This window comes from Pseudonaja textilis, chromosome 8, assembly GCF_049901715.1.
Source record: "Pseudonaja textilis isolate UNSWEBS1 chromosome 8, rPseTex1.2, whole genome shotgun sequence".
NCBI lineage: Eukaryota > Metazoa > Chordata > Lepidosauria > Squamata > Elapidae > Pseudonaja > Pseudonaja textilis.
The window spans coordinates 8,952,805-8,962,732 of NC_141997.1; the positions used below are offsets into that span (position 1 = coordinate 8,952,805).

The 9,928-nt window shown below is 41.6% G+C and overlaps 1 protein-coding gene across 4 annotated transcripts in view; it reads right to left on the bottom strand.

The window, feature by feature from the left end:
* RAI2 (retinoic acid induced 2) overlaps nt 1–1,715 on the bottom strand; it is a 29,187-nt gene extending 27,472 nt beyond the window's left edge. The window contains exon 1 of one of the 4 annotated variants that reach the window (XR_015744540.1): nt 1,193–1,567. The gene's annotated coding sequence lies outside the window, so the exon portion shown is untranslated. Of the gene's footprint in view, nt 1–1,192 lie in introns of all 4 variants that reach the window. The other 3 variants (XM_087938284.1, XM_026714309.2, XM_087938286.1) reach the window with 3 other exon arrangements.
* Nucleotides 1,716–9,928: the final 8,213 nt, after the last annotated feature.

Sequence of the window (9,928 nt, forward strand, 5' to 3'; positions counted from 1 at the left end):
TCACAAAATTTAGCAGGAGATCTATGGGCTCATAAATCTACACTTGACCCTTGTCTCCCTGACTTCATTGTTTACAAACCATGTCATTCCCTGTCCAAAACCCACTCCTGGGACCTTAGCAATTGAAACACAAAGCAGCAACATTTCTAAACCCAAACAGCAAATGCAGTCAGATTTCATTTCACTGAATATCTAGGCCTCTTTCAGTGCAGAGAGAAAAACAAGAACCACTATTTTATTGGATAAATTAATTTGGGGGTGGGGGCAAACACTAGTAGATCCAAATTCATTGGTTCAACATTTTACCATAAAAGCATAACCATGGAAACATACAATTATGTACCATTAAGTAATTTATTATACACTGTTTCAGTAAAAGCTATGTAATTCTCATATTTTAAGAAATAAGAGCCATTCTTGGAAAATGTATGTAAATACTTCAGATCAAATTTGAGACTACTACATCAAAAGTCAGATGCTGTGGAAGACAAGCTATGTTTTCCCCCCTTTCCTTCTCCAAATCCTTTAGCAAAAATACCAACTTCACAGCCATGCCTGCCAAAGGAAGAATCTTCAGAGAACAGGCAGTTGGAGGTTTCCCAAAGCATCCCTCTGAAAACTAAGCTTGCCCTCCTCCTTCAGGGCACCCAGACCCATCATATGGCAAAATGGATGCTTCACAACAATCTTAGCCTCCTCCTCCTCCTCCTCCTCCCAGACCAATCCGATGAAGAGGAAGGAGTCTGGATTACAGTGAGCAAGGCCTTCCTCTACCGTGGTTTCATCCAAACCCACATCAGTTTTGCTTTCCCATCTCCCGGGTCTCTACCGAGCATCCTCTGAGGAGGAGACGGGTATCTCTGGGCCGGAGCTAGAACGTTCCTTCCGCCCTGAGCTTCAGCAACCTGTCACCCATGGGCAGCCCGCTGCTCCGCTCTGCAGGGTCTGCCCAGTTCAGCACCAAATCACTCCCTGGCCTCGCAGCAGGCAAACCTGCGCCTGCTCCGCCTGACTTAACCTTCAGTCCTCCTCCCTTCCCGGCGCAAAGCGTCGGCGGGTGGAGTGGGGGGGGGGGGGCGCGGCGTTGGGAAGGGAAGGAAAACAGCAGCGGCGGCCGCGACATATCTCCCAGTTCTCTTTTCTAGCTCCGGAGTTTGTCCCCACATTTGTTTCCGATCACAAAGCTCCTTACCTCCGCTTCTTCTCCTGGGGTTTTAGCTGTTTCAGTGGACCGGGCAGCCTCGCTAGCAGAGCAGCAGCTGCTGCCTTTTCTCCCCTCTTGCAGCTGGAGCAGATGACGACCCCCCTCCCTTTCGTCCGTGTCCTTGCAGCGTACGTATATGGCAGGCTCTGGCAGCGGCTCCGGGTTGACAAGGAGGAACCGATATACGTCCGTTACCAGGCGTCCTTCCCTGCCCTGCTTTGCCCAGCCCTGCCGTCTTCCTCCCTTCCTCCTCCTCCTCCTCCTCCTCTTGCTGCTGTCGTCGCCGCCGCTGCGGTCTGACGTCTAAGCAGCCCTGGTTTCCGTCAGTCTTTCTCTCGCTCCCTTTTGGGGAGGGAAGAGAGGCGGGGCAGGGCAGTAAGAAGCTCAGCGCCTGGGCCCGCCTCCAAATTGGTGGTGGGTGGCTAGGGCGCATGCCTGCCACCGGCGGGAGAGGCGAAGGCCAGAGCGGGTGGTGGCACGCGCCACCGACCTCGGCGCGGCGCGCGCAGGCAGTAGGCGGGCAGGCGCCCTTTCCCCTCCTCTCCCAGGCAAACACATCTCCGAGAGGCAGTAGGACGGCGAAGAGTGGCGTTGATCCATTGGAGGAAAAGAAAGGCGGGATTGTGTCTTTTTGCTGGTGTTCTGAGAGGGGACCGAGAGGGCAGAGAGAAAAAGAAGCCGGGGGAAAAAAGAGAAGCCGGGGGAAAAAAAGAAACGGGCAGAATTAAGAGAAATAGCTATAAAAAAAAGACCTAGAAAACCTAGAATTACGCCGCCTTCGGTCTGATCTAAGTATGGTATATAAAATCATACATTGCAATGACTTACCTGTCAATGAATACTTCAGCTTCAACCATAACAACACAAGAGCACACAATAGATACAAACTCAAGGTTAATCGCACCAAACTTGATTGCAGGAAATACGACTTTAGCAACAGAGTGGTCAATGTCTGGAATGCTCTACCTGACTCTGGTTTCTTCCCCAAACCCAAAAAACTTTAACCTTAGACTGTCTACTATTGACCCTTCCTAAAAGGTCTGTAGGGGGCATGCATAAGCGCACCAACGTGCCTACTGTTCCTGTCCTACTGTTGCTTTTATTTTTCTTATATGTACCCATTTCATGTATTCATAACTATGTACTGTATATACTTATACCTATTATCTTGTAAGCGATTGACAAATCACAATAAATAAAAAAATAAAACTGGAGATGGTCACCATCCAGAAGTCGTATATTTCATTTGGAATGGCCCGTATATGTGAGCGAAGGATTTGTTGCCTTAAAAACCGCTAGGATAAATTGCCAGGGCTATCTAATTTCATCCTCCTCCAATCATCCCATAATGTGTTGTAGTACCATAACAATGTCAAGTTGTCTCAGCGGTGGAATGCTTACTACTTTCCCTAATGTCTTGAAAATATAAGCCAAGATAGTTTATTCTGTTTTAGTAGGATGAATCATTCTAATCACACTTAATGATTTATTTTTAGGACTCTGGACTTTATATACATTGCAGAAGGTACTATTGCAGATAGCAGCTTTTCTGATTAAAGATACCATTGAACATAATAGGAAAGAATTAGATGAACATGTTTCCAAAAACCTGTATGTTTGCACAGTTGGACCGAGTTCTTCTGGGAACCTGTTATGCCCAGTGTCCTATAGGATATTGTCCCTAGTAATTACAGCCTATTGTACATGTACGAGTGCCTCTCAGTGGGGCTTCCCTGAAAGATTGATGCAGGTCATGTTAAAGGAAAGTGGATGGTAGTGATGTTTCCACAATGTCCTTGCCATGCACTGTCATGCACTGCAAAAGGGGTTCTTGTCCCAGAGGATATTCTTAGATTATCTTTCTCAGTCCTGCTTGCTCTTTCATCCTGTTGCTTGTTAAGATTTTCCTCCCTTATTCCTCTGTCTGGTTCTACATTTCACTTGCTGTGATTCATTTGTCTTTCTTGATCTTTAGTTTCTCTAACTTGCTTTTCTCACTCTTCCCTCATGTTTTCTCTTGTCTCACTATTGCTGTTGCTCACTTAATTCTCCCTCTTCTGTTTCTTGCACTTTATAGTTTCTGATGCTCCCTCTTATTTTCTTTTTCTTACTTGCTTGGCTGTCTCATGCTCTTGTTCATTCTGTTGCACTAATCAGTCTTGCTCATATCATTTGTTCATCTGTTGAATTTACTTGCTTGTTTTGTATACCTTTTCATTCCCTCACTTGTTCACCTCTTGCCTATAAAAACAACTGGCAACAAAACAATGCTTTGGTATGTGAACTACATAGTAGTTAAATCCCTTTTTTACACACAATTATACAAAGACAACATAATATCTGATCAGAGTTTGTGACAAGCATATGAGAACAGATGTTCAGATAACAGATTTAACAGATTAACAGAGTTGAAAAGGATCTTGTAGGTCAGCTAGTCCAACCCCCCCCCCAAGCAGGTGACCCTATACCATTTCTGACAGATGGCAGTTCAGACTCTTCTTGAAAACTTCCAGTGATAAAGCTCCCACAACTTCTGAAGACAAGCTGTTCCATTGGTTGATTGCTCTTGCTGTCGGAGTCCTTATTTCCAGATTGAAGCTCTTCTTGTTCAGTTTCCATCCATTATTCCTTGTGTGGTTTTCAGGTGCTTTGGAAAATAGCTTGACACGCACCCACCCCCCACCCCGTGGCAGTCCTTCAAATATTGAAACACTGCTATCATGTCTCCCCTGGTCCTTCTCTTCACTAGACTAGCCACACCCAGTTCCTGCAACTGTTTATTGTATGTTTTAGCCTCCAGTACCTTAATCATGTTGGTTGCTCTTCTCTGCACTCTTTCCAGAATCTCAACATCTTTTTTATAATGTGGTGATCAAAATTGGATGCCGTATTCTAGATGTGGTCTTAGTAAGGCTTTATAGAGTGGCATTAGTACCTCATGTGATCTTGATTGAATCCCTCTGGTAATACAATTTAGGATTGCATTGACTTTTTTGGCTGCCGCTGCAGACGATTGAATAATATTTAATTGGTTGTCCACTAAGACTCCAAGATCCCTCTCACAGTTACTGCTATTAAGCGTGGTTTCACCCAGTCTATATGTGTAATTTTGGTTTTTCTTGCCTAAGTGTAAGATTTTACTTTTCTCTAACATTGAATTTTATTTTTTTGGTTAGGGACCAGTGTTTAAGTCTGTCATGATCCATCTGGACCTTGAGCCTATCATCTAGGGCCATGATGGCAAACCTATGGCACGTGTGCCACAAGTGGCATACAGAGCCATTTGTGTTGGCACATGAGCTGCAGGCAAACTTACCCCACTGCACATGCGTGTGCCTCACAGCTGATTTTTTCCCCGGTTGGTTTGAGGCCTTTTTCAGCCCCCCAGAGGCTTGTTTTTAACAAACCCATGCTGGCTTCTAGTTATTACTTTACTCATTTCTAGATGTTGGCAGATCTGGTTTTTTTAGTATCTTTTCCAGTATCTTCCTTGGTATTGATATTAGGCTGATTGGTCTGTAGGTTCCTGGTCCGTTTGTTTTTCCTTTTCTGAAGATGAGAACCAAATCAGCTCTTTTCCAGTCCTCTGGTAGTTTCCCGGTGCTCTAAGATTTTGAAAGAAGATGTACAGTGGTTCTGAGATGACATTTGCCAACTGCTTTAGAATTATCAGAGGATAATTAGAAAATGCAGAAAATGCAGAAAAAACAATTACTAGCAACCTGCCTTCCATTGAGGACCTGTATACTGCACGAGTCAAAAAGAGGGCTCTGAAAATATTTACAGACCCCTCACATCCTGGACATAAACTGTTTAAACTCCTACCCTCAAAACAACACTATAGAGCACTGCACACCAAAACAACTAGACACAAGAACAGTTTTTCTCCCAAACACCATCATTCTGCTAAACAAATAATTCCCTCAACACTGTCCAACTATTTACTAAGTCTGCATTACTATTACTATCAATCCTCTCATCGTTCCTATCACCCATCCCCTCCTACTTGTGACTGTATGACTTTGTTGCTTGTATCCTTATGATTTATATTGACTGTTTCCTAATATGATTTGATTACTTATTTGTACCTTATGACTATCATTAAATGTTGTACCTTATGATTCTTGATGAATGTATCTTTTCTTTTTATGTACACAAAGCATATGCACCAAGACAAATTTCTTGTGTGTCTCATCACACTTGGCCATCCATTGAATTCACACTTGAATTCACCCATCCATCTATTCATTATTCAATTCTGGGATATAATCTATGAGGTCCCAGTGATTGTATTCATCAAGATCAGACAGGTGTTCTTTTACCATTTTTTTGCTTATTTTAACTTTTACTTCTAGTCTGTTTTTTACAGTTATGTTTTTGGTAGGTTGGATCATTGTTTCTTTTTGCATGAAGACTGATGCAAAGAATGAGTTAAGCATGTATGGTATTTGTTCACTCCTATCTAAACCAAAATGCTATGAAGGGAAATCATAAATGACAAGAGGACAAGGACTATGCCTATAGTACTGGGCACTTTCTAGCCCTTGCCATGTTAAGGCCATGATTGCTGCTGAACCATCACATATTGGGTATATAGCAAGGCTTGTATTTGAAGAAAATGGATTACTTCATTTTAGTACTGGATCAAAATACATGAAACAAGGCAGCCTGGAGCTAAGGTTGAGAATGTGGGAAAGTCTTTGTTGTGAGGACATGTATTTCGAGAATAGTTAATGAGACATATATGAGTCCATGTTATGGGGATATATAGATGAGCCCATAGAATGTTTTTACAAATATAACCACCCCCCATCTCCAGTGGATATAGCAATAGCACTTAGACTTATATAAGTGCTCCACAGCCCTCTAAGTGGTTTACAGAGTCAGCATATTGCCTGCAACAATCTGAGTATTTTACCAAGCTCCGAGGAATAGAAGGCTGAACTGGTAAGAATCAAACTGCTGAACTGCAGGCAGCTGGCAGTCATCAGAAGTAGCCTGCAGTACTGCAGTCTAACCTGATCCACCACATATATGTGTATGTGTGCGTGCAAAAACTCTTATCTGATAATTTCTCCCTGTCTTGCAAGAGAATAATGCTATGTTAGATTTTTTTGAATGTGGTATGTTACAGTGCTCTTACTTCTGTATTAAACTGCTGTCCACAAAGAAGAACAACCTAACACATTGAAAGAACAACCTAACACTTGAAATATATCACAAATAATCAAATCTAATTCTGGCCTAAGGCAGTGTTCTTAATTTAAAATGAATCAAAAAGCTTTTGTTAGCAGCTGGTTGCCTTGTTTACATATCTGTTGCTGATGTTCTCACAAGCTTACCATGGTCAGTTTCACTGAAAAGCTGACGGTGAAAACTGATGTGTCACTTAACTATACTTCCTGTAGAAATCAGGGTATTAAACATCAGGCCTTAGCAATATGGGAGACAGGCTTCATTGTTGCTGTTTTAATTTCCATATAGTGCTTGGGTGATACCTTTTTTTAAGTTTTCAATATTTTTTATCCCGCCTTTATTATTTTTATAAATTACTCAAGGTGATGAATATATTTAATGCTTTTTTCTCCTATTTTCTCCACAACAAACAGCCCTGCGAGGTGAGTTGAACTGAGAGAGTGACTGGCCCCATATCACCCACCCTTCTTTCATGCCTAAGGTGGGACAAGTACTCACAGTCTTGTAGTTTCTATTCTGGTGCCTGAACTGATGAAGTGTTCCATATAGATAGAGAGATAGTGAGAAAGATGTGGCGGGGAGACAGGGGGAAGAGATGGCTTCTTAATTCTCATTCCATCTCTAGCCTATTACCCACTCCTCCTCCAACTTGCTTTGTAAATATGGAGTTCTGGAATATATCTTTGTGCACAGGGAGTTTCACTGAAGCAATTTCCCCCTGTAAGGTTAAATTGTTCCTGTACATATTTGTACTGAGCTCTTTAGATATGCTTAAATATGCAATTTATTTCACTTGCAAGATCAGCTGTGCTGAAGTATTTACAATTACCCCTGGAATTCTAAATTCCAAATTATAATATCCTTGAGTGAAACAAAATCACAATGAAGCATATTCTAAATCACCAGTCCTTTATGACAGAAGCCAAACAAATTTATGATTTGTACTTCTCATGAAGCTTGAAATATAGTTATTTAAAATATCTGTGAAAAATACTTGCAGAAGTTGCAGATCTACTTGTTGCAGAAATTCTGACTATCATTTTTACTTCTTTTAGTTAAACACCCCCCACACACACATACATACTTATCTTGTCACATGCACATGTCCTTCATACTTGAAATTAATATTCTAAGGATGAATACTGCATGAGATCAAGGACTTCATAGGGAGACTGAGATTTTTTTTTAGAAAATTAAAACTTTTCAGTTTATTTGACAGAGAGTGGCATGAGGTAGAACAGAGACTGAATTTATCTTTTTTCCAAACTGATGAAATTTGTTGAAAAATTTCTATATATGCAGTTTTAACTCCTAGTTTGAACAGGAGAATAATTGGGAAAATAGACAAATGTATGATTACATTTTACACTTTCCCTCCAGAAAGATTATCAAATAATCCTGACAAGGGGAAGCAAGTTATCTTTTCAGAAACACTTTATTAGTCTTTCCTGTATATCCCAGCACCAAATACTTTATAAATTAATAAACTACATGTATTAATTTAGCTTTGAGCACTTTTAGAGTTTTCATATGTGCCTTGTTTACTCCATAGCTCAGGATTACAGGTAGTCCTTGACTTATGTCTACAATTGAGCCTCAAATTTCTGTTGCCAAGTGAGACATTTGTTAAGTGTAGTTTGCCCCATTTTATGACTTTTCTTGCCTTAATTGTTAAGTGAATCACAGCAGCTGATAAGTTAGTAACCCAGTTAAGTGAATCTGGTTTCCCCATTGACTTTACTTGTCAGAAGGTCACAAAGGGGGATTACATGACATTGGGACACAGCAATGGTCATAAATATGAACCAGTTGCAAAGTGCCCGAATTTTGATCACAGGATCATGGGGATGCTGGAAAGGTCATAACTGAAAAATGTTCATAAATCATTTTTTTTTCAGTGCCATTCCAACTTTGAACAGTCACTAAACGTACTCTTGTAATTCGAGGACTACTTGTACTTGACGGATGTTCAAAATGCTTTGAAAAATGCATGGAAAAAAGTTCACATTGTATCAAGACTGAATTTACAAGATTACTGTAGATTGAAACACAATCTAATTTATAAATACAGTATATTCTTATAGTTATTTCAGTAATAAGCAAATGACGTCTATAAACCAGTTCTTAGCTGTCTTGGTTTCAGTAATCCTGACAGCATTTCCTGCTTCTTATATTTAGAAGAAAGGTGAAAGGTACACAACTTAGTCAACAACTGGAGCATTTCCATCTTTTCTTCAATCATTTGGAGAGATCATTTCCAGAAACACATACATAGAGGCATATTTTTATGTATTATTCATATCTGAATGTCAGTATTTAGATATAAGCATTTACAGGTAGTTCTCAATTTACGAATGTAATGGAGCCTGCCCATTCCATTCGTAACCCAAGGATTCGTGGGAGTGAATCTCATACTTTAAACACAATCACTCCCTCCTTTCGCCCATGCATTCGCTAATCGAATGTGAGGCTGGTTAAGTGCCCATGGAGGGGCCTAGTGATCAAACAGGCCACCTACTTCAGATCACCCAAGGCCTCCACAGATATCTCATCTCCCTTCCCTGAGGTCCCCACAATTGCTTTCATCCCCATCCTGCTGTACTGGGTGATTTACTATTGACCTCCAGCTTGGAGCCAACGAGCCCCGACCACACCTGCATATCATTGGAGTGCCTGCCAGCTGATGTGGCCCAGGATGTCCAGTTTGAGCCTCCCTGAGGCTCATGTGGGAGGGAGCAGTTAGCCGGAACAAGAACCTTGGCGGGAGCACTATGATGGCCTGCTAGGCGCGGCTCTGACCTCCAGCTGATTGGCAATTGGGCAGTTGAGGCAGGAGTGGTGGGACAGAACATCCTGGAGGAGAGATGATTGCCTCGCATTACTGGCAACCGGATGGTAGGAAGCCAGAGTGGATGCTGGTGACATGTGGGGGTTAGGATCAGGGTATTTAGGAGCGCTGTGAGGTAGATGCTCCCAGCACTGACTTTGCACAGATTACCTTGCTCATTACTTCCTGAAACTTGCTGGTGTAACGAAAAGCCTGGATGAAAGAAACTGGTGGAGCAGCTATCTGGTCTGTATTTGTTCTTTCCTTCTAATTGCTAGACTTGCCCAGGAGTAGCTGAAACTTACTTTATGAAGAGCTGTGTCTTCTCCAGCCTGTTTCTTTACCTTTTCTGTCAGGGAGGCCTTCTGGGCCTCCTTTTTCATCATCGGAGGTCTCATTAAGTGGATCACTGGTGAGAATAGAAGCCTAAAATGCAAGATCACACAAGATCACTAGCACAGGATGTCGTGGTATGTTAGGCCTCTGTTCTCTGTGAATGAAGCGAAAATCTGAAGCAATGAAACATGCAAAGAAAGCATGAATTTGTAAAGATAATTAGGAATGTAAACATGAGAAAGGAACAAGACAAGGGTGTCCTTTTTCATCACTATTGTTTATATTAACTTTAGAAGAGCTAAATAGAGCTACTAGGAAAGATAAAGAGATAAAATGTATGGAAATAAGAAAAGAGGTGTACAAAT